The sequence below is a fragment of the Podarcis tiliguerta genome (genome assembly GCF_965153285.1).
Source record: "Podarcis tiliguerta genome assembly, chromosome: 2".
NCBI classification, from domain to species: domain Eukaryota; kingdom Metazoa; phylum Chordata; class Lepidosauria; order Squamata; family Lacertidae; genus Podarcis; species Podarcis tiliguerta.
This window is the reverse complement of record NC_139535.1, coordinates 119,597,746-119,621,814: the sequence shown is the minus strand read 5'-3', so window position 1 is coordinate 119,621,814 and position 24,069 is coordinate 119,597,746. Positions and strand designations below refer to the sequence as shown.

The 24,069-nt window shown below is 44.8% G+C and overlaps 1 protein-coding gene and 1 long non-coding RNA gene across 10 annotated transcripts in view; both read left to right on the top strand.

The window, feature by feature from the left end:
- Positions 1-24,069, top strand: part of HDAC7 (histone deacetylase 7) — a 183,912-nt gene that overhangs the window by 102,459 nt on the left and 57,384 nt on the right. The window lies entirely within an intron of this gene.
- LOC310671953 lies at positions 61-9,548 on the top strand. Its single transcript, XR_014508312.1, has 3 exons — positions 61-2,888; positions 3,115-3,345; positions 3,551-9,548. It is a non-coding gene; the product is annotated as an uncharacterized lncRNA (long non-coding RNA).

Sequence of the window (24,069 nt, the reverse complement as noted above, 5' to 3'; positions counted from 1 at the left end):
TGGGTGCTTCTAGAAGAGGGGGGGCGGTGTGGGGGGGGGAGTTAGGCCCTGTAGCACGGAGATAGTGCTGGCAAAGGATCCACTTTGGAATGCACACAGGGCTGGCAGGAGTGGGATGGAGCAGCCTCAACATGTTGGATCCACACAGCCTTGTAACGTTTTGTGCGGGATGTGCGTCACTGCAGTGCCCTTTGGCGAGGGGCATGGCAGGGTGGGCGGTGCACATGCCGCATGTGCCAACAGCGGGCTTGGCACTCTCCTTCTGCCTGCCATGGGAAATGCTGGGACCCTGGGCTTTTTATTTCACCATGCTCCTCAGGGTGGGGAAAATGTGTGCAAGTTTTATTTTTTCCTCTTTTTTCCTCCCCCCCCCCCGAAACAATATGCAGATGCTGCATTTGGCCAAACTTCCTTACTGCTGCAATGTGGCTTTCCTCCCCATCATACTCTTCAGGGCTGGCAGGGCTCCAAAGACCTGTGTCTTAATATCTGTGTGTTCCAAAAACGGCAGACTCTTTTTGAGGAAGCCTTCCTAACTCTCTCTCTCTCTCTCTCTCTATCGATCTCTCCCTCTCTCTCTCTCTGTGTGTGTGTGTGTGTGTGTGTGTAAACATCCTGATGTCATTATCCTGTTACGTCACTCCCCTTCCAGTACCAGCAGCATCCGATTGCGTGGAGGAAGGGTGGAGAAGCACTTGGTGGCGTCAGGGCCACTGCGCAAGTGAGGGCCTGGGGCTTCCTGGAATTTCTGTAGCTGCACTCACTGACCTAATATTTCTCTCCTTCATCCAAAGTCCACAGGACAGTTCACAAAATAAAAATGCCAAATCATACAATTACCGAGCCATCATCTACTCGGTTGCTTCATATGGGGAGAGGCAATCCTTGAGGCATTGCAGTCCTGAGCCATTTAAGACTTTATAGGTCAAAACCAGCACTTTTATTGGGGGCTGGAGCGCCCACCCACCAAAGTGTTAGGTTTCCCCTGCCGCTGACCCCCTATTTCCTCCCACCCCCAGTTTATTTTGCTAGTGCAGTGGTAGCACAGCTCTGAGAAAGCTCTTCTTTCTGTGCAATGGAAGCTCTGCACAAGGGCTAGGGCATTGTGGCCTGGACACCAACTCCCATCAGCCTCAGCCAGAACAGCCAATGGCCAGGGATGATGGGAGTCGTGGTCCAGAAGCATCTGGAGAGCTGCAGCTTCACCCCTCCCCCATTTTTTGCTAAGGGTTGAGAGTATACGAAGAATGGACAATGCTTTGGTACAGAAGTTCCTCCTGGCTGGCTGGCTGTGTGCATGAGCCAGGGACCGGGTCAGCAGGGAGAGGCTGTGTGTGACTGAGCCAAATAAACAAAAGCCTCTGCTGTGCATGTGTGTGTTTGTGTGCCGCTGTGTGTACAGACACACATACCCCACTCCGCATTGCAGCTGGTCTGACTCTTGCAGGTCCATCTGCCAAGAAACAGCCTCCGTCGCTGCCAATTATGATTTTGCCTTTTGTGGAAGGGGAAGGTGGGGCTTTCCTCACCCGTTTCGGTGAATAAATATCCAACGTATAGCAAAGTTTTTGAGAGCTGAGTGGAAGGGCAGGTCAGACTGAATCCCCATGAGCCAAGCACATTCTCTCTCTGAATGGCTGTGGAAGTCCCTCCCCCTTGGGGCCGGAGATTGTGCAAGGCAGCTCCTCGGCTTAAATCTGGACATTCCTTTTGTCTCCTGTGTTGTTTTCTGTGCAAACAAGCATTGAAATTGGATCTGGAGTGGAGCTGGGGAGCGTCCCTGCTGGGTGGAGAGCGCTGCCGCAGGGCCAGAGCCAATGCAAACGTTCTCATGGAAAGTGATGTCAGCAGCCGTCACTACTCCGGTGCAAAGTCCGGGCCTCACCCTTGTCCCAAATCTTTTTCTTTTTCTTTCTTTTTGGGGGGTTGGGGGAGATGAAGGGGGGTGCTGGCTGCAGAAGGTTAGAACAGCTCCAGAAGGCATGTCAGCCAAGCTACCTTCCAATTTGATAAAATCCAAGGTGGCCTTAGGTGAAATATCTCCATTTCACCTCTGCCAGGAAGAAGAAACCCAAAATTTGAAAAGCTTTCCCCTGTGAGGCAGTTCACAGGTGCATGGAGAGTCCCTGGAGGAAGTAGGATTGAGTGGGGGCCACAGCATTCTGCAGGTGGGGGGGAATGTATATTGAAAGGCATGTCTGCACGGTGCTATGTTTCTCTGAGCATAATGCTGATGGGCTGGCCCCTGCGCCCGTCACAAAGGTCCAGCCCAAATTTCAGAGCACTTTTTAAAGTGTAAAATGAAAGCAGGGGAAGTGCTGAACAAATATTTGAGCATATAAACATGTACTCCTTCCTGAGCATGGGAGTTGGCAGAGGATCGTAAGGCTGTACACAGTGCTTTTTTCCAGTGCAGTTCTGGCCCCTCTCAGGTGGGTGCCATTGTGGGCTGGCACTCCCCCCGCCCGCTTCTTGTGTTTACATACTTCTGAGAAGCCAAAAGCAAACATTTCAAGTCAAAAGGGAAGCTGGCCAGCATGTGCGAGTCTACCCTTTTTTTAGATCTATGTTTTTTGTTGGACAGTTATGACCCTCATCCCCCAACAACTGTTAAATTTTGAACTAAAGCAGTAATCAAGCTTTTGGCTTTTAAACCAGTGGAGAATAGACAGTTGGAGAGTAAGTCTTGGTTGACCACAAACTTGACATGAGCCAACAGTGTGACGCGGCAGCTAAAAAAGCCAATGCAATTCTGGGCTGCATCAATAGGAGTATAGCATCTAGATCAAGGGAAGTAATAGTGCCACTGTATCTGGTCAGACCTCACCTGGAGTACTGTGTCCAGTTCTGGGCACCACAGTTCAAGAAGGACACTGACAAACTGGAACGTGTCCAGAGGAGGGCAACCAAAATGGTCAAAGGCCTGGAAACGATGCCTTATGAGGAACGGCTAAGGGAGCTGGGCATGTTTAGCCTGGAGAAGAGGAGGTTAAGGGGTGATATGATAGCCATGTTCAAATATATGAAGGGATGTCACATGGAGGAGGGAGAAAGGTTGTTTTCTGCTGCTCCAGAGAAGCGGACATGGAGCAATGGATCCAAACTACAAGAAAGAAGATTCCACCTAAACATTAGGAAGAACTTCCTGACAGTAAGAGCTGTTCGACAGTGGAATTTGCTGCCAAGGAGTGTGGTGGAGTCTCCTTCTTTGGAGGTCTTTAAGCAGAGGCTTGACAACCATATGTCAGGAGTGCTCTGATGGTGTTTCCTGCTTGGCAGGGGGTTGGACTCGATGGCCCTTGTGGTCTCTTCCAACTCTTCTATGATTCTATGATTCTATTCTAAGTGACTGCAAGACAGGTGAGGAAGAGTCTTCAGGAATGTGCAACAGTGAGTAATTGTTTTTTGTCGTTTGCCCCCCCCCCCCCCGTTTGAGCCGAGAACTTTGTAAAATACTTTCCAGAACTCACCTTGAAGTTGTTGCTAGAGCAGTATATGCTCCATTTCACTTATAAAAAGGAGACTGGATGAGATCTTCAAGTGTCCATAGACTGGGGTTCACAAAGCGATTGTTGGTTATGAGAATGGAATGTTGCTATAAGCATCTTTCTGTTGGGCCGAGAGTTAACGTAGCAGCATTTAAAGAACCCTCACTTTGGTTGGTTGGTTGGTTGGTTGGTTGGTTTATTTATTTGTTTATTTATTTCATCAATGTATAGACTGCTCAACATGCTAGTTTCCAAACAGTGTACAACGAAGGTTTAGAAGAGAAACGATAGAGAAAATCAGTTAAAATTAACCATAGAATCAGAAACTGTAAGCACACTGTACCTAAGGGTTTTTAATGTTGTTCTTAATGCTATAACCCACCCTGGGACCTTATAATGAAGGTTGGGTGATAAATAAAATAAAAATAATAGATAATAAAAAGGGTCAAGTTAGCACAATCAGAGAGTCAAGAGGAACCTTCAAAGGACATCTAGACCAGCCCCCTACTGATTCATGAAATCCATTTCTGCAGCATCCTTGACAGTTGAATGAAAGCTGTTACAGGACTTTTTCATACATATTTGATGCTGGACAAGTAAGTTCACAACACCATTTGTAGCTTGGTAGCTTTTTGGATCCCTGGGTCTCGCTGTATCTGGATCCCTCTTCCCTCTTTAGACAGACACCAAGCTTCCAGGGTCTACCTTGCTTTCTTTTTAGCTAGTACCTCGAGGTCCATCCAACAAAGGAGAGCTGGGTTGCAAAACACTGACTTGAGGGCACAGAGCCCATGGATGATTGCACCCCATCACAAGCTACTCACTGGGACGACCTGTATGCACAAGTCCCAATCTGCTGATCAGAGATTACAACACAGCCTTGTTTGAGTGTGGATACAACCCCTGTGACTGAAAAGCAATTAGCAATTGCCCGAACTACTGCAAACCACCCTGCTATCCCAACAGATCCTGATCTGCCTCCTGCCTTGAGAGTTTTCAGTGATTGTTATTTTTCTAATTTTCATTGCCGCTTGGTTCATTTCATCTAATCCTGCCAGTCTTTGTTCCTGGTGCATCTGGTGTCATTCCACAGGGCTCTCCCTCTCTCCTAAGAATGAGCAGGCAAGGCGCACAAAAGCACTTCTCTTCCCTCTCCCTCCCTGCTTCTGCATTGACGTTGGGGAGAACTGCCTCTGCCATCACTAGCTCTGTCCCGGAATGGCATCTCCACTTCCCCCCTCCCCAGGAGGCCTCCTGCCAAGGATTTTGAGAAAGCCATTAAGGAAGCCTCCTGGAGCTTCAAAAGAGGAAATAGTAGAAGCAGGGTGGGGGGGGGGTGAATCTGGATGAGCCGCCTTTTCTGATCTGCCCAGAGATCAGTATTCATTAACACATCTGTGCATTTGCCTAAACAACTCTTATGGTAGCAAAGGGAAGTGGCTATAAATACTTTCAAGACTGCAGGGCCCTCAACTCTGCTTCTCTTACACTTTTATAAGTCTGGCTGTTTTCTAACTGGGGTTCCTAAAAAACTGTTTTCTAACCCAGATTCCTTAAAAAACAAGGCCCAACTATTCTTATTATTACTTATTAAATTTGTATGCCACCCTTCATCTGTAGATCTCCGTGTAATTCACAACATTTAATTACAATATAAAAACAACAAAATACATAATAAAAATAAGAATTACAACAAAGCAACAAACAAGCCTCCATAATGGACTGGATGAGAGCCAACAAACTGAAGCTCAATCTGATGAGACTGAGGCCCTGTTACTGGGCTGTTCCCTAGACCAGGTCAGTGGGAGGCTGCCTGCTCTTGATGGGGCTACAGTCCCTCTGAAGGAGCTGGTGCACAGCTTCGGAGTCCTTCTGGATCCATTATTGCTGCTTGGGGCTCAGGTGACCTCAGAGACATGGAGTGCCTTCCATCGGCTTGGTGGCCCAGCTGTGCCCCTATCTGCACAGATTATTTCAGATCACACATACACACACAGTTAAAGGCCAAAAGAGCAACCTATAAAGTCTTGCTTGCTTGCTGTTCTTTAGATTCTGATTTATAAAATGAGCCAGCAAGAGACAGCTTACGCTCTGGCACATGCTGTCTTGCCGGCAGAGTTTGCTAGATTTTGGTTCTGCTGCTTTACTATTGAAAGAATCACTCTGTTGCCTCATTGGAATCTGCCATGTGCTTCTCCAGGCCAACAGCCCATCTAGTTCCTTGTAATGACTGACAGTGGCTCTGCAGGGTTTCACGAAGGAGTCTTTCCCTGCCCTACCTGGCAATGTCAGGAATGGAGCCTGGGACTTGGTGCAGGCAAAGCAGATGTTCTGCCACTGAGCTACAGCCCTTAAAGAAATGGCCAGGCAGAAGGAAATGGCCACTGGGCGGGGGAGAGAAGCTTTTTGCCTAAAGAGCTGCAGAAGAGGCTCTCAGTTATCTTGCAAGGAGTGGCCAGCTCTGCTCCACTGAAGTTCCTCCTCAAGCTGGGAACTCCCTAAGGGCCTCCTTCCTTCCCCACGCAATAAATCAGGAATCTGAGGACTTGCCAAGCACTGGCACTTTGTGCCGTCTTCTGCTCTAGGTATCTACTGTCTGAGTCAGACTGTTAGCCCTGGGCTAAATGGACCAGAGGGTAGTCCTAGTGTGGGACTGACAAAGATGTGTGGTGGGCTGTAGGATGCTGTAGCTCAGTATGGAGGGCCAGGGAGCCACTACCAGCCAGTGCAGAGCAGCAGTGGGGAGGGAACCTGAGGCTCTCCAGAGGTCCTTGGACTCCCATCTTCCTCAGCCATTGGCCATGTTGGCTTGGGCTGGTGGGAGTTGGAGTCCACCAACACTTGGGCTCCCAGGTCTAGGCAGGAGTCTCTCATCCCTGCCTGGAGATGCCAGGGATTGAAAACCCAGGACCTTTGGCATGCAGAGATTGTGCGCTGTCACTGGCTTATGGTGTCATGTAGTCCATCTCAAGAGTTCATGCCACGGTTGTGTCATCACACAAGCATGATATGCCAGTCTCTCCTGAGCAGACAGGATGGAGGGATTTGCAGATCTGTGTTAAAAGCCCACCTGATAAGGGATCTAGCGGGGCTGATGGCAGGGCCAACACACTCTGTTCTGCTGCCATAGGTGGGAAGGATTTTTTATGTTTCCAGTGGCCCCAGAACTAGTTGTTGTTGCATTTCATCTTTAAAAGTTTTGATTGTTTTGATTTACAAGACAAAATTTAAATCAAAATTGTTTTGATTTACAAGACACACAAAGCTGGCTTATAGAAGTGGAAGTTCAATAAAACCATTAGAACAGCTGAACGCAGTTGCCATGCGGTAACATCCTATGTTAGCCATACTTAGCAGACCCATTGAGTGGGTTTATTTGTTTTTTGCATTTATATGCCACCTTTTCTCTTTAAGGAGCTCAAGGTGGGGTGCACGTTTCTCCCCCTCATTTCATCCCCACAACAACCCTGTGAGGTAGGTTAAGGTGAGGGGCACTGACCTGCCCAAGGTCACCCAGGAAACTTCATGACCAGGTGGGGATTCGAACCCTGGTCCCACAGGTCCCAATCTGACACTCCAACCACTGTGCCACGCTAGCTCCTGACTTGTGTTACTCAAGTCCATTGACTTGAATAGGTTTGTTCTGAGTGTGACTTAGCTGGATAAGCAAACCATTAAAAAACAGCAGTGGCTAAAACCAGATCTTAAACAGCAGGTTAAAAGGCAATCACATCACAGCATAATGTTTTAGGGAATAGGGGAACCCTCACAGATTAAAGGCACGCTAAGATAAATTGGCCAATTTCAGCAGTTGGGCTCTACAGTAGGAGGAGTTATGTGGATTGCAACCTCAGCAAAATAGGTGTGTGTGTGCCTTTTAATTATTTACTTTGATGATTTGGAGCTATGAGAATTAATAATACAATTCTCACAGCTTGAAAACCAAGAGCACCCCAGGCAGAAGCCCAGTAGTTGGCTGTGGTTGTTGGTGATGTTGCAATGCTGTGGTTACATACGCTTCAGGTTACAGACGCTTCAGGTTACAGACTCCGCTAACCCAGAAATATTACCTCGGGTTAAGAACTTTGCTTCAGGATGAGAACAGAAATCGTGCTACACCGGCGGTGCGGCAGTAGCGGGAGGCCCCATTGGCTAAAGTGGTACCTCAGGTTAAGAACAGTTTCAGGTTAAGAACGGACCTCCGGAATGAATTAAGTACTTAACCCGTGGTACCACTGTAGCAGTTTGGGGCAAAAGAGATTCCGCTCCCTACCCCCCCCCCCCCCATCGGCACCTCCAAGTTGCAGCACATTCACCCAAACTTTTGCAAGGTGCAGAAAAAGTGGCCATTCACAAGGATGCTCAGATGGGTACCCGAGGCCAGCTGGCAGACCCCATCTGGAACTTTGAGTGGGGGATTCTGCTGTGATTAAGCAGAACAGCAGAACTCTAAAACCAGGAGGAAGGCAAACAAATGGCAAGTTATCATGTTGCACAGAAGTTGCCCACAGAAGCGCATTGCACTTCAAGCAACAAGCCACAAATGTAGTACCTTTTGCTGAATCAACTATGGACAGTGTGCAGGTTTTTCAGTTTGCAGAAAACCTCACTGTTGGAGAGTTCTGTGTAAGCTGAAAATCTATGGGGTGTTTGCGAAGCTTCAATCCTGCTTTCATTTGTGGTTTATTGTTGCCTCTTTCTTCCTTTTGATTTTATAAAAGAAATATAAAGAAAGGTGTGAACTCTGTAACACCCAAGTGATTTAACAGAGTTGTTTGCTAGGTGTTTGAAGGTATGCTGTGCATCAGTGGCATACACAAAGACAGATACCAGTGAAGGCATCCTTCCCATTTCAGGGGGTTGGACTAGATGACCCTTGGGTCCCTTCCAGCTCTACAGTTCTAAACCCCCAAATAATGTGATCCCTTCCCAGAAGGCAGGGAAGTGATTTTTCTGTGGCAGCTCAGCAACATAGACCTTAGATTCATAGCCTGGGACATGCCTATTTTCAAGAACTCCTTTCTCATTTCAGATGCAAGATCTCTCCTTCTTGGTCCTGCTCAGCTCCTTTGGGAACCTCACAGTGAGGCTCTGCAGGTGACAGCTCCTGACAGAGCTGACTTCCGTCACCCTCTTGCTCCATCCCCTCAAGGTGCTCCATCCAGCTTCTTTTACCTTTCCCGAGGGAAGCAGCAAGTCTGTTGGGAAAGGCAAGAGAAGGTGGTTTGAACTGCTTTAGAGCAAGATGAAAGCCAAGGCAGGAAAGCAGTAGAAAGCTGGTGGGCTGGTTCAAAAGATTTCGTAGGCTAATCATGGACCACCTTTTCCATGCCCCATTGCAGTCTCCCTCACAACAACCCTGTGAGGTAGGTAGGGCTGAGAGGCCGAGTCGGGATTCGAACCCTAGTCTCCTAGGTCCTAGTCCTGCACTCTCACCACCATGCTTTGGGTGGTGCCCTTTGTCCTGAGGTCACACAGCGAGGTATTCTTCGGGATTGTTCCCTTCCTTTGCAACTCCTTAGCAAAGCTTGGAGCTTCATAATTTCATAACAATGTGAGATCCTTTATTTGATAGGTTTGTGTGTGTCTTTTGTGGTTGCATACTATTAGAATGTTATTTTGCTGGTATGGTTGTTGGTTGAAGCTGTGTTTTGACTGCTCATTAAATTAAATGTTGGCCTCTCATTTAGCAGGGTGGGCCAAATGCTAAAATACATGAAAATGTAAATATCCTTGCACTGGCAGAAGAGTTTGCCCTTTTCTCTTTGGCATGTCTTCTTCTCTGCAGCCGATCATGTCAGCAGCTGTCTATGCAAATAGCAGGGCTGTAATTGGTTCCTCTAAGGGAAACTCATGTTATGTTTTTGAGAAATGCTGCTACATGCATTATAGCTGCCCTGTGCAGGCCCTTTATGAAAACAAGAGAAAGTTGGGAAGTACGTCTGCAAGGGGCTATAGTCAAGGTCTAAAAAACCAAATGCTCAGAAGTGGGGAGAAGAAACATGACCGTGTGAGGCCATAGGGAAGGGACCTTCAGAAAGCAAAGCAAAGCAAAACAAAGCAAAGCAAATATTTTGTAAAAAGAAAATGTGCTTTAACACAGTCTTTCCCCAACCTGTGGCCTTCCAGGTGTCACTGGGCTCCAAGTCCCATCAGCCCAGCCAGCATGGCCTGCAGTCAGGGATGTTGTAGTCCCCAACCTGGAGGACGCTGGGGCTGCTTCCAGACCACCTGTTTATTGAGCATATATCCTGATATGTTTGCAGAGAGGTTAGCAGTTGGCGGTTGGCTATTTAGTGTGCATTCATTTCGGTTTGTTTTTAGGTAGGTTAGATGACGTGGTGTGAAAGCAAGTTCTATCTCATACTTTGCATCACTTTCTTGATCACAAAAAGCCTGGTTGGTTGGTTTTGGAGAACCTGATTTAGTTGCACAAGAGCTCCAAATGAACCCTAACTGAATGGGCCAGTATGTGACTGAATCCTATGCAAACACAGTGGCAGTCCAGAAGTGCCCTCAGCTATTGAATGGGCAGCCTGTGACACATGAGGACAAGAGCAGTGTGGACGTTATAGCGCCTCCTACTGGCCCACCTGGTGCTGTGATGTTGCCTGCCACTAGTTCAGCAGGCTGCAGTCAAAGCACTAAGACACAAAGGGGCAGGGGCAGGTGGTGCATATATATTGCAGCACACTCTATTTAAGTCTTTAAACATTTACCGTATTTTTCGCCCTATAGGACACACTTTTCCCCCTCCAAAAATGAAGGGGAAATGTGTGTGCATCCTATGGGGCGAATGCAGGCTTTCGCTGAAGCCTGGAGAGCGAGAGGCGTCGGTGCGCACCGACCCCTCTCGCTCTCCAGGCTTCAGGAAGCTATCCGCAAGCCTAGCGAGCCCGGCGGGAGGTCCCACCGGGCTCGCAAGGCTTGCGGGCAGCAGCCTGCAGCCCGAAGCACAGGGCATGCTCCGGAGCATGCCCCGTGCTTCGGGCAGATGTCCGCAAGCCTTGCAAGTCCTTGCAAGGCTTGCGGGCAGCAGCCTGTTCTGGGGTCAAGGGAAGCTTGGGCGGGGGGGGGGGGGATAATTAAAAAAAAAACATTTCCCCCCGAAAAAACTAGGTGCGCCCTATGGGCCAGTGCGCCCTATAGGGCAAAAAATACGGTATTTGTTTTAAATATTTCACATTCCTCCATATGATCCAGTGACTAGGATTCTTCATTTTCACCCAGGCAGCCTGAGCCTGATTCCCAGTACAATTGTACCTAGGAAGTCAAATGGAATCTATTCTGGAAGTCCGTTCAACTTCCAAAACATTTGGTTTGGTTCAGAAACCGAAGTGTAGCTTCTGATTGTAGGAAGCTCCTGCAAGCCAATCGGAAGCCACAGAAGCCTCATTGGAGGTTCAGCTTCCAAAAATAGTTCGCAAACCAGAACAGTCACTTCCGGGTTTGTGGTCTAGACAAGCCTGGTCTAGACAAAACTGAACTAAATGGACCAAAGGCCTGTTTATCCATTATTCTATTACTATTTTTGAAAAGTTATATTCTGACACATGCCACAAAAGTGCTTTCAGGGCAGGTAAAGACCATGTTAAAAAAAACAACAACGGTTTTACACAGAACATAATTGTGTTTGTGTTCTGTTTAATCTTAAAATTTTACAAACCTCTGCAACCTCCCCGCACAAATGCAAATGTTAGCCAGAATAAAACAGGGAGTGAGCTATCCAAATCAGGTATCTTAAGGGAGGGGAGATTTCATAAAGTCCATGTTGAGAATAGGCAGGCTGGAAGAATCCCATCTTTGCATATTTCTGTATGAAATAACCTTATCTGCACCTCTGCTGTGCAGCTTTAAACTTAAGTCATCCAGCAGATTTCATACTTCCGCAAATGTTTTGATGCGGCTCTTGGCAGTTTAAAAGTGCTGAAGCAAGGATTTAAATAGTTATTGTGACAGAAGAAATGTGGAAAGGACAGGAAGTCATAGGTTGATGAAGAAAATTTAACGTCAGAGGGTTTGTAGCTTTTTTTGTTGGTGTTGATGTGATGTTTGACAATTTTGATTTACGGATAATAACGAATGAACATTTATGTTGTACAGATGTGTTGATGAACAATAAAGCAGAAAAGAAACAGCAAAAAAGAAAAAGAAAATGTTTATTTACATACTATTAATGCGCAAATGGAACAGCACTGAACCACGAGTAAAAACATGCAGAAGTGATGTAGAACACAAATAGACAGATTCATCTGTAACTGCTTGTGACGGCTTCGCTCGCTGCTTCTGCCAATGCAACTTCAGTGCAGGTTGGTACTCAGAGCAAAGCCTCCTTCAAAGAACCAAAAGCACCACGTGAGCTGGTTTCTGATGGGAGGAGGAATGCCCTGACTTACACTGAATGAAGCCTTTTTAGGGGTTTAGAATTCAAACCAGGAGTACCTAACCCCCAGGACAGTCCCATGTGACAGCACCAGTTTCCCCAGTACCGCTTCTGGGGTCAGGCTTGGCAGACAGGCGTCAAAGCCACTGGAGAAGATCCCACCATGTCCAGGTGAGGTAGGGACTTTCCCATCTGAACCCCCAAGAGCTATTGGCTGTCAGTGTAAACAAGGCATGGGGAACCTTTGGCCCTCCAGATGTTGCTGTACTACAGCTCCCATAATCCTTAGTCTTGCTGATTGGGGCTGATGGGAGTTGTCATTCAACAACATCTGGAGGACCAAAGGTTCCCCACACCTGGCATGAGCAGTCCTAAGCTAGGTGGCCTAATGGTACAGTAAAGGAGCTTTTTACATTCCTGGGTAATAGCACCCCCAACACCCAATCTAACCAGAGAGCCTAGAAGGAGACTGCATTCAGTGGCATCAAAAGCAGCCCAGAGGACCTGGGAAGATCAACAGGGCAATGTTCTTCATGTCTGCCTTTCATCCACCAGGGTAGCTAAGGCAGCTTCAGTACCAAAACTGGGCCTGAAGCCAGACTGATAACAATCTGAACAACTCGTTTCATTCAGACATGTCTGGAGCTGTACTTGCCACCACATAATCAAATCACCTGACCAGAATTGTTACATTAGAGATTGCCCAGTAATTGTTCAGATCAAGGGAGCCCAATTATTGCTTTGGATGGATGGATGACTACTGAAGATCTCACAAATTTCTCCTTCAAATGGGAAGGAATTAGCTGCTGCCCGCCCTTGCCCCCACTCCCCAAATGAAGCGAGACGCTGATCATCCTGGATCACCCCAGCCAACCAATCCTAACTAGCAAAGACCAGCAGCCAGGAGGAACTGGGCCAGGTTCTTGAGGGGCTGGCTGGAACATTCCAGGTGCCCTGCTCACATCCTTAGGTGCCAACAGTTGCGAAATCAATCCAATGCAACAAGTGACTTCTCACAAGCAGCCTAAGTTGGAACATACCTGCTGTTCCTGCCTCCTCCCCAGTTTTCCTGTAAGCAGGGATGAGCACAGAGTGGTCTCATGGACTACCTTTATGGGGCATGTGCAGACAATAAGTTGCCATAAACAGCATAGCAAGCAAGCACCTCATCTTCCTGCTCCTTCCTAGGTTCCTTGATGTATGCAGATTTATCAATGGCTTTCTAAAGTGAAGTACCTGATCCTGGCTTGCTCAGCTAAACAGCTCTCCACCCCAAGCTGATGGCAGCCCACTAGCTGCATACAGTATCATGGCTTTCTGGACACTTGATAACAGCCCACATGCTTTTGCAGTTCCTATGCATGCTCCGGAAAAAATCCCAAAATATATTATTACTGTATTGGGCCACACAGTGGGTGGCTATTGGCTGATTTTGACTTGGTGGATCCACAAGCAGTACAAGCCCAGATTAATCTAAAACTATTGTAAGGACTGCCAGCTGTCCTGGCCTGTTCCTGTGTCTTTAGAAACAGCACCTTGATGTTCAGAATTTGGCTGGTGAAGCTTTTCATCACATGGAATGGAAGGGTGGAGGAATGTGTGTCTGACAATCAGTTCTTACCTCCTGAAGTTTTCAAGCCAGCCTGTGGTTAAAGACACAGGAGCAGAGTACAGTACAGAAACTGACAACCCTAAACTCTTTGGGCCCTGCAGAGATCTCCGGTTGGGCAGGATTTGTTGGCTTGTGATCCACCGCCCACCCACTTACCCTGCCTTGCTCCGGTCATAAATCCCTGCCCACTTGTTCTGCCCATGCAGATCACCTTACGCTTCTGGCCTCAGGATGCTGGCAGTTTCCTCTCAACTTTGCTAGTTAGACTGGAAAGGTTGGAATAGGCTGGAAAGTGGGAGCACTTTGCTGGGTGCGATTAAAATCAGCTGGCCGCCTTGCCAGCCCTCAGGTAGACAGGCTATAAGGAAACTGAACCGGGGAACTTGGCTGGCATCTTTTCCCTTTTCATAAAGGATAATGCCTTTGATCCTTTACCATTAAAACTTAGCCAACCGGTTTTTTTGCTTCTGCCTTTGTTCCTTGCCAGTTCTGCTGCCAACTGGCCGGGGCAGGGGGGCGTGGCGGGGCTTGGCTTGTTCCTGTATCTTTTGCAGTAGCTCAACGTAGATCAAGCTTTTGTTAAAGGGTCAGAAATATGTGCCACTAAAATAGGGGGAGGGGGAGCTGGCAACCTTACATACAAGGATTTGTCACGTTGCCTAGATCAGCCATCGCCAACCTGGTGCCCTCCAGATGTTTTAGACCGCAACTGGCATCAGCCCCAGCCAGCATGGTCATTTTGTTGGTCTCGGCTGCAGCACGAAGCAGAGATGTTGCAGGAAGGTATCAAAAGGGACAGCACACATCCAACTGTGGTTGATTTTGGATTTGGAGCTGCTGCACAGCAGACCCATCCACCCACCCCTGAGCGTTTTGTAATAGGCAAAGTAACAGGGAAAATGCACTGGAAAGTGTGGGGAAATGTTTGCTAGATGCAACCTCATCTAACCTCCCTGCAAGCTTATGCTCAGCAAATAGCTGCTAATCATCTAATCATCCAGGTTGGGAGCTCAAAGCCAGGGGGGATAAAAATCAATGATTGGGTTTTTTTTTATAAAAATAATAATCATATTTTTAAATTTTAAATTGGATTTTGTTGATTTAAATTGGATTTTGTTGATTTAAATCAGATTTTTTTAAAAATAAAATGCTTTTGGAGGAAGCATCTTTCTAAAGATAGTTTTCTATTTTTACATTATAGTCCAAAGGCTACTCATCAGGAAATAAGGATTTTTTAAAAAATTATGTGGTATGAGGCTTTATATGAAATATTTATTTTATTTTATTTTGGTAACTGAATTTCATTAATCCATTCACAATGTCATGCTCTTCCAGAGGTTTCTGTAAGATTACCTATTTTGGGCAGTTTTTCTAATGAGATTCTAATGAGATTATCACAGATGCTTGTTTTTGCTCAAAAGTGTAAATTTGTGTCTACAGAGATAGCATGCCTTTTCTTCACAGGAAAAAAATGTTATAAAATAAACATACAGAGTTGAGGAAAAAAACCTTAATCCCATTGTTCCTTTGCAAATTCATATTCACAGAATCAACCCCTTACCTCTTACCGGTAAATGCTGAGTTCCAAGACATTCAATGAATAGTGGAATAGATCTGCACAAGTAGCTAAGTGTGAAGCAGTAAAAATGAAAGTGCAAACCTTGTGAGCAGAATATTCCACAAGTCTTGGGATATTTGTGTAACGATTGTGCAAGTCAGTGGCATGTCTGTGCAACTCGGACTTGAGGCAAGTGCTGAAGGCTCTTCAGGGCTGGCAACCTCTTCCCAATCCCACCGGGTCCCAACAACTGCACTCACCCTTAACTGTACAGAATAGGCGCCTGAATGTAGAAGCAAAACTACTCTGAAAATTTATTATTCCTAAAATGAAACCTTTGTCTTGTTGTAAATATTAAAATTATACCCTCAACAATGAGTCTTTCTGTAAAAAAATATTTAAATCAAGTCTTACTGACTAGTGATTTAAATCATGATTTAAATCAAATCCACTCTGCTCAAAGCACCAGTTGTCTGGCAGTGACCAGGGAGAGTGAAAGGCACGCAGAGCTGTCAAATGCTACAGCCAGGGATCTCCACAATCCTTGGTGGAGGATGTTTGTTGAGGCAGGATGTGAGCCCCATTTCACCCAGGTTGGAACATGCATTTGTGTATACACACACAGAGAGAGAGGCTGGGAGCCTCAATGGCACCCCTCTGGAGGCTTCCCAGGGCAAAAAGACCCAACTCCCTCCTCCCCCATAGCTACAGCTCTGCTTTATGCCTGTAACAGTTTGGAGCATTTTTTTTCTTTTTTCTTTTTTCTTTTTTTTGAAAGACTGCCTACAACCTTATGAGCCTACCGGGCCTTGAGCTCATCTTCAGAGCCCGTCTTCTCAAGCCTTTCTTGATGGTGACCCCTCATGTCCCTGGTTCCTTTCCTCAAGAAACTAATTTAGCCCCAGCACTTCAGAGTCTTTTGCCAAGCGACAAAATCGCACAAGTGTCCGACACAGCAGAACCTAAGAAGATGGGCTATGGTCCATCCCTCTCCCATAGACATAGAATCCGAGAAATGTAGAGTTGGACAGGACCCTGAAGATCATCTAATTATGATGCCCTGCAGGAATATGCAGCTGTGCTGCACCAGGATCGACCCTGCAACCTTGGCATTATCAGCACCATGCTCTGTGCAGGGAAGCTACCTCATCTGGTTGGCCCTTGGGAGAACAGAAGGGCCACTGGCCTGACCCAGCAGGGCTCTTCTTGCATCCTGGCAAGCCGGACTTCTGTGTGATTCTGTTCCTAGGTTTTATTTGTTTCGTGTGCTGGTGTGCATTTTAATTGTATTTAATGAGTATATGCTGTTTTGGGAGAGCTTCCCCAGAAAGGCAGTTGTATAAGCAAATAAATGCTGTATTACTTGCTGGAGTGGGGTTATGGCACATGCAGTGCCCTGGTCCAAACCATTCCATTTCTTTTCTGTTAACTTATGGATTTAAAAGCTTTCAATTAAACAAATACCAAGGCAGTGTACAACAAGCACTAATAAAAATCAGCTGAAACCTTTATAAACATTAAAATGACAAAGCAGACAAGGGTGAAAATAAATAAAAAGCATTAAAAGTATAGTAAGATCGTTTGAGTTTAGCCAGGCAATTTTGCTTAAACTCTTAAAGAGAGCCTGTAGAACATGAATATAGAAACTCGAACCCTTAAAGGCTCTGAAAAGACTCGGTAGCACAACAAATGGCTGACACAGCCCTCTCCCCCACAGTGATGGCTTAGCGTTGGGTGCCATAAGTCTCTGATGTGAGCATAAGATGGCACATTGATGGTGCACATGTGCACCTTTGCCCCTCCAGGTATTGCTGAACTCACATCAGCCCCTGCAGAAGCTAGGGGGGGGTGGGAGTTGTAGTTTGGCCAGGGGTTCCCCACACCTGGTGCAGAGCAAGGGGCACATTCTCTCTCTCACAGAGAGAGGTGTTCTTGCAATGGGGCTGGTGCGCCTTTTGAACAAGCTGCCTTGCTGCATCCAGCCCAGAGTGAACTTCCAGCCCGACCAGTTGGGAGATCCACCCCTGCTTATGCAAATGGCCGTTAATAGGACAGAGGCACTTGTTTTGCCTTTGATCTTTGTTCTGCTTCCCTTGGCACTGCTGCCGCATCCTCCCTGTGCTGATGTAATCAGCTTGCAGTCGGAACCCATTGCATCCTCCAGGGGGAAGCGACGTCTCCCTTTCCCTTTCCCAAGGTGCTTGGCTCTTCTCTCCCCGACTAGGCAAGGCAGCGCTCTAGGCAGAAGCCTCCCTTGCTTGGGCTCTTGCCAAGGCTTTGGGCTCAGCCCTCTTTGACAGCGTCTGTCCTGCTGCCAAAGCCACAGCCCCACAACTTGGGGGCCAGGCCTTTTTCCGTGTGCAGGGAAACACATGCCGCTTTCTCCAACGGCCGCTGGGAGCTGTGTGAAAGGAAACTACCTTCTCCAACACACCTACCCAGCCACGGCAGCAGTGGAATGCCTGCTCCCCTGGCAGGTGTGTTCATTCATGTGCGCATAGAACGGCTCTCCCCAACCTGCCGCCTCCAGGATGACAGCTTCCACCTGCTGTGCTGACTGGGCAGGTGGGTGTTGTGCTTCAAAACATCTGGAAGACACTGGCTGCCGAAAGGCTGGGGGGAAAGGATCTGAACATTGGGGGTTGCGGAAGGGCGGGGGCTTCATTTTGGTGATCGCTGCTGCCCTAGGAGAGTCAGTGGAGAGATCTCACATCTGAGTTAGCAAAGCAAAACCCACTTGGCATATTAAAGAGTGTGCCTGTCACCCTCCGTTGGGTGGGGAGCAAAACCATCTCCTGCCCCTGATGTTCCCAAAGTCTGAAGTGAAGGTCAGAGTTATGGCTGTTTTGCACTTGCTCCACAGAACAGATAGGGGTCCTTCGGAAAACAGAGCCACTCTGGATTGCTTGGGAACCCTTTGTGGTTGTTGAGCTCCACTATCCCTCAAGTAATCTGCCAGGGTGTGTTGGTGAACAGGGGTGGACTTTGGGATTTCAGATTTCAGCAGCGAATTTGAGAGGGCAAAATCTGGCAAAAAAACAAATATTTTTTTTTTTTTAAAAAAAATATTTTATTCGTTTTTGCATAAAAGACAACAAAGCAAAACAAAACAACAAACAATACACCAAAAACATACAGAATTACACAAACATAACATACTACAAAAAACAGAAATAAAAACAATCTTATCTTCATATTAATCTTGCATTAACTTGTTTCTCTGACTTCCCCGAGTCTCCCTTCCCTGTATTCCAATTCATACAATTAAACAACAAATCCCATTCCTCTGTCATAATTAACCTCTTTTCTGATTTGAATGTCTTAATATAGCTTATTCAATGCTTAGAACTTAGAATGTTGGGTCTTCTGATCCTTAAAATTTTACTCCAATAACCTTCTACATTCAATCTGATGTTATTTTAACATTCATTAATCTTGTAGTGTTTCTGTAAATAGTCTTTAAATTTCTTCCAATCTTCCTCCACCGTCTCTTCACCCTGGTCTCTGATTCTGCCAGTCATTTCTGCGGATTCCATATAGTCCATGACTTTCATCTGCCATTCCTCCAGCGTGGGTAATTCTTGTGTCTTCCAATACTTTGCAATAAGTATTCTTGCTGCTGTTGTGGCGTACATAAAAAATATCCTGTCTTTCATACGTACCTCTTGGTTGACCATGCCCAGGAGAAAGGCCTCCGGTTTCTTTGGGAATGTGTATTTAAATACTTTCTTCAGTTCATTATAGATCATCTCCCAAAAGGTCTTAATCCTTGGGCATGTCCACCAGAGATGAAAAAAGGTACCTTCAGTTTCTTTACATTTCCAACATTTGTTATCGGGCATATGATAAATTTTTGCTAGTTTGACTGGTGTTATGTACCATCTGTATATCATTTTCATAATATTTTCTCTTAGGGCATTACATGCCGTAAACTTTAGCCCAGTGGCCCATAACCGTTCCCAGTCGGCTAGCATTATGTTGTGACCCACATCTTGTGCCCATTTAATCATTACTGATTTCACTTCCTCATCCTGTGTATTCCATTTCAGCAGCAGATTATACATTCTTGACAATACCTTAGTTTTGGGTTCTAGCAATTCTGTTTCCAATTTTGATTTTTCCACCTGGAAGCCAATTTTTCTATCCAATTTATATGCCTCCATTATCTGATGATAGTGGAGCCAATCACGAACTTTACTTTTTAATTTGTCAAAACTCTGCAGTTTCAATTTATCTCCATCTTGTTCTAGTATCTCCCAATATTTTGGCCAATTGGCCTCCATATTGAGTTTTTTGACTGCTTTTGCTTCCATCGGAGATAACCACCTTGGAGTCTTGTTTTCAAAGAAATCCTTATATCTAATCCATACATTAAACAATGCTTTCCTGACAATGTGAATCTTAAACATTCTGTGAACTTTAACCTTGTCATACCATAAGTAAGCATGCCACCCAAACGCATTATTGAATCCTTCTAAGTCCAGTATATCTGTATTTTCAAGAAGTAGCCATTCTTTCAGCCAGCAAAAAGCTGCTGCTTCATAGTAAAGTTTCAAGTCTGGCAGGGCAAAGCCTCCTCTTTCCTTTGCATCTGTTAATATTTTAAATTTTATTCTTGGCTTTTTGCCCTGCCAGACAAATCTGGATATATCTTTCTGCCACTTCTTGAAACAGTCCATTTTATCAATAATCTGCAGTGTCTGGAACAAAAATAACATTTTTGGCAATACATTCATCTTTATCACAGCAATACGACCTAACAGTGAGAGTTTTAGATTAGACCATATATCTAGATCTTTTTTTATCTCCATCCAACATTTTTCGTAGTTATCCTTATATAAGTTCCCATTTTTTGAGGTCATAATAATTCCCAGATATTTCACTTTTTTCACCACTGTCAAACCTGTCTCATTCTGAAACCTTTCTTTCTCTTTTTCTGTTAGATTCTTTGTCAAAACCTTAGTTTTTGTTTTGTTGAGTTTAAAACCTGCTAATCGACCAAACTCTTGAATCAGTTCTAAAACCCTCTTCACACTGGACTCTGGCTCCTGCAATGTCAAAACCAAGTCATCTGCAAATGCTCTTAATTTAAATTGTTTAACTCCGACCTGTATCCCTCTTACCATCTGGTCCTTTCTAATCATATTCAGCAACACCTCCAGGACCGATATAAAAAGCAGAGGGGAAATAGGACAACCTTGTCGTGTTCCTTTTTCTATTCTGAACTCTTCAGTCAAAACATTGTTAACAATTAATTTTGCTTTTTGTTCAGAATAGATTGCACCTATACCATTTTCGAACTCTTGGCCTACCCCCATACTATGGAGATTCTTTTTCATAAAACCCCAAGAAATGTTATCAAAGGCTTTCTCCGCGTCCACAAATACTAAAGCTGCTTTTGTGTTTATTCTTTCCTGTAAAAGTTCCAAAATGTCAATTATATTCCTTACATTATCAGATAGGTGCCTTCCTGGGAGAAAGCCTGCTTGGTCCTTGTGAATCTCCTCCGCTAAAACCCTCTTTAATCTTCTAGCCAAAATGTCAGCAAAAATTTTATAATCCACATTAAGTAATGATATAGGCCGATAGTTCTTAAGTTGGTGTTTTTCCGATTCTGTCTTTGGTATGAGAGTCACAAAAGCTTCTTTCCACGTTTCTGGTGTCCTTTTCCCCTGTAATATGTCATTACATATATCCTTCAAGGGTTGAATTAGCCAGTCTTTCATTGATTTATAATATCTTGCCGTCAACCCATCAGGTCCTGGGGACTTGCCAAGTTTCATATTTTGGATGGCGCTCTCTACCTCTTGTTCTGTTATCCTGCAGCTCAATTTAAATTTACTTTCTTGAGATATTTCCGGTAGCCCATTTTCTTTCAAGAATTCCTCCATATCTGCTTCCTTCTGTGGTTGTTGTGAATAAAGCTGTTTAAAGTATCTTTGAAAGGCACTCCTAATTTCCACTGGGTTCTGAATAATTCTTCCTTCCTCTTCTAAATTTGTTATTGTATTCATTTTCTGTCTCTTCTTTATTTGCCATGCCAATAACTTTCCACATTTGTTTGCTGATTCGAAAGTTCTTTGTCTCATTTGTCTGACCTTCCATTCAATCTCTTGATTTATCATTTGCATGTATTGTACTTGATATAACTTTATCTCTCTCAAGATTTGTTGTGATTTTGGATTTGATCTCAGTCTTTTTTCACCTTCCTTAATCTTTTCCAATATCTTTTCTCTTTTTTCCTGTTGTAATCTCTTCTTGAGTGCGTTCTGTTGTATCAAAAATCCTCTCATAACAGCTTTACTTGCGTCCCATACAGTTCTTTTTTCCACCGTAGTGTTTAAATTTATCTCAAAATAGTCTTTCAGAGTTTTCTGGGCCTTCTTGGTTATTTCCTCATCTCTAAACAGAGAGTCATTCATCCTCCATCTGAAAGAACCAGTTGGTTGTAAGTTCATTACCATCTTTACAGCATTGTGGTCGGAGTAAGTCTTTGGGCAGATTTCTACTTTTTTTGTCTTTGGTGCCAGTCCTCTTGTGATCCAGATTTGGTCAATTCTTGTCCATGTCTTTTTGGCTTCAGAAAAGAAGGTTCCTTCTCTTTCTAAAGGATTTTTGGTTCTCCAGATATCCACCAAGTCCAGGTTATCAGTCAGTTCAAAAAAGGTTTTCGGTAGTCTCCCATCTTTGGTGACTACCTGCCGTTGTGCCTTGTCCATATTTGTAGAAACAACTCCATTCATATCTCCCATCAAGATCACATTGTACTCCAGATAGTCCATCAATGTCTCATGTAACTTTTTGAAAAATTCCGATTTTCCTTCGTTCGGTGCGTATACGCCAACAATCAGATATTTCTGTCCATGGTGTTGAATTTCAATTGCCAAATATCTTCCTTGTTCATCTTTAAAAATTAATTTTGGTGCTAGGCTCTCTTTTGCATATACCACCACTCCTCTTTTTTTAACTTTGTCCGATGAAATAAACTCTTGACCTAGTCTTTTATTAATTAGAATTTTTCTATGGAGCCTAGTTACATGTGTTTCCTGTAAACAAATCAAGTCCAATTGTTCTTTTTTTAAAATGTGAAAAATTGATTTTCTCTTAGAAACCACGTTTAGACCGTTGCAGTTCCAGCTTAATAGTTGCAGAGACATCTTGAAATTGGTCTGCTATATTCCTCCAGAAGCTCCCAATGTGTCTTCTTTCTCTTCTGGTCCCGGTGGTGTCGTCTTGTCCAAATCCAAGATTGCTTTAGCTATATCTCTCCTTTTTCTCTCTTGTGTATCGGACGGGTCTTGGTCTTTAAAGAATTCCTTCTGTAAGTCCTCCTCGTAGTCCTTTAAAAATCTGTCTTTATCTTCCACTGATTTTATTTTTATTTTCCTTCCTTTTATACTAAACGAAAGCCCTTCAGGGAACTCCCACCTAAAGATGATGTTGTTCTTTCTCAGCTGTGTGACCAAGTCTCTGTAGCTAGATCTGAGGTCTAAGAGATGTTTGGGGATGTCCCTGAACAATTCCACTCTTGATTCACCAACTTCCAAAGGCCTTTGGAAATGTAGTCCCAAAATTTTATCTCTCTCCTCTTTAGATCCAAAGGTGACCAAACAGTCTCTTGTCTTGATTCTCCTGCTTGTTTTACCCAGTCGGAAAGCACTTACTATTTTGATTTCTTCTTTATCCAGATCCAGTTTCCAGAAATCTGCAAATTCCTGTGCAAGAAATTCCTTAAGACCTTCTTTTTCAATTTCTGGCAAGGATCTGATCCTGAGATTCGTTTGTTTATCTTTTAATTCAAGCATGGAAAATCTTGTTCTATAGTCCTCAAGTTGCCTGTTAATCGGTGGTATTTTTTCTTCTGTGGCCTCTGCAGCTGCTTTAGCTTCTTCTGCAATTTTCCTTGTTTTTGATGATTCCTGCAATAATTGCTGAATTAAATTCGTATTTTGTTTAATACAAGCTGTATTTTGATCTATTTTAGAAGATGTCTCTGACACCTTTTTGTTTGTTTCTACAACCTCATCTGTCAATTTATTTAATGATTCTTGAATTTTTGCAAATCCTGTATTGAAAAGGTCCTCAGTTGAAGACATAGCTTTTGGTTTAGGTTGTACAGATGCACCTCCAATTGGGTCAGGTATAGAGGCTCTTCTTCCTGAGTAAAAGGTTTTCCCAGATCTTGTAGTCTTCTCCGGCAGCTGGTCTACTTTTCCCTTATCACTTGCCATACCACAGCAACTTATTTCAAGGTCACTCTCAGCTGAGGCTAGCTGTCAGACTTGAAGTCAAAACAGTGGAAAGTCCCCAGTCACTTTCCCAGCTGCAGCAAGCTGTCAGATTTTAAAACCAAACAGTGGAAAATTCCCAGTTGCTTTCTGTTTCTTTGTATCAGTCTTTGTAACAATCCTTATGTCCACCAGGGGGATACAATAGCCCCTGGGAACAATGGCTCCCGTCTTCTCCTTCTCCTTCCCAGCAACTTTGCAGCTAATTCCTCCCAGTAACAAGACTTAAACAGTCTCAGCTTTTAACAGTATAATCCAGTTTGCAGAGCTTAAAATCTCAGAGTCTCTCTCCGCAGTCCCTCCTTTACCCTGTGTTTTCAGATTGACAGATCAGAGCCGGGCGCGCCGGGCGGTGGTTCTGGGCGCGCCGGGCGGTGGTTCCCCCACAGTCAGCTCTTTCTTACGCAGGCAATACAGTTTCCAGTCCTTCCCCCCCTTTTCCCTGCCACTTAGGGGGGGAAAAGATCCTTATCAAAACGCCAGATTCCGTTTCTTCAAAAGCACTTTTAAAGGTTTGGCACGCAAAAGTCTTTGTTTCCAGCTATATACAGAGCGGAAGGCTGACTTCCTGGTTAAACCTTACCGCTTCGGTTCTAATTTAGCTTGCTTTTTTAACTTGCCAAATCCAAAAGTTCCTTAATTTGTTTCTTTCCCTTTTAAAATTTGTAATTCTCCTACTCACGGAAAGTTCTTTTATAATCCAATTTGTCCCAAGAAGAAGTTGAGCGCTCCTCCGATCA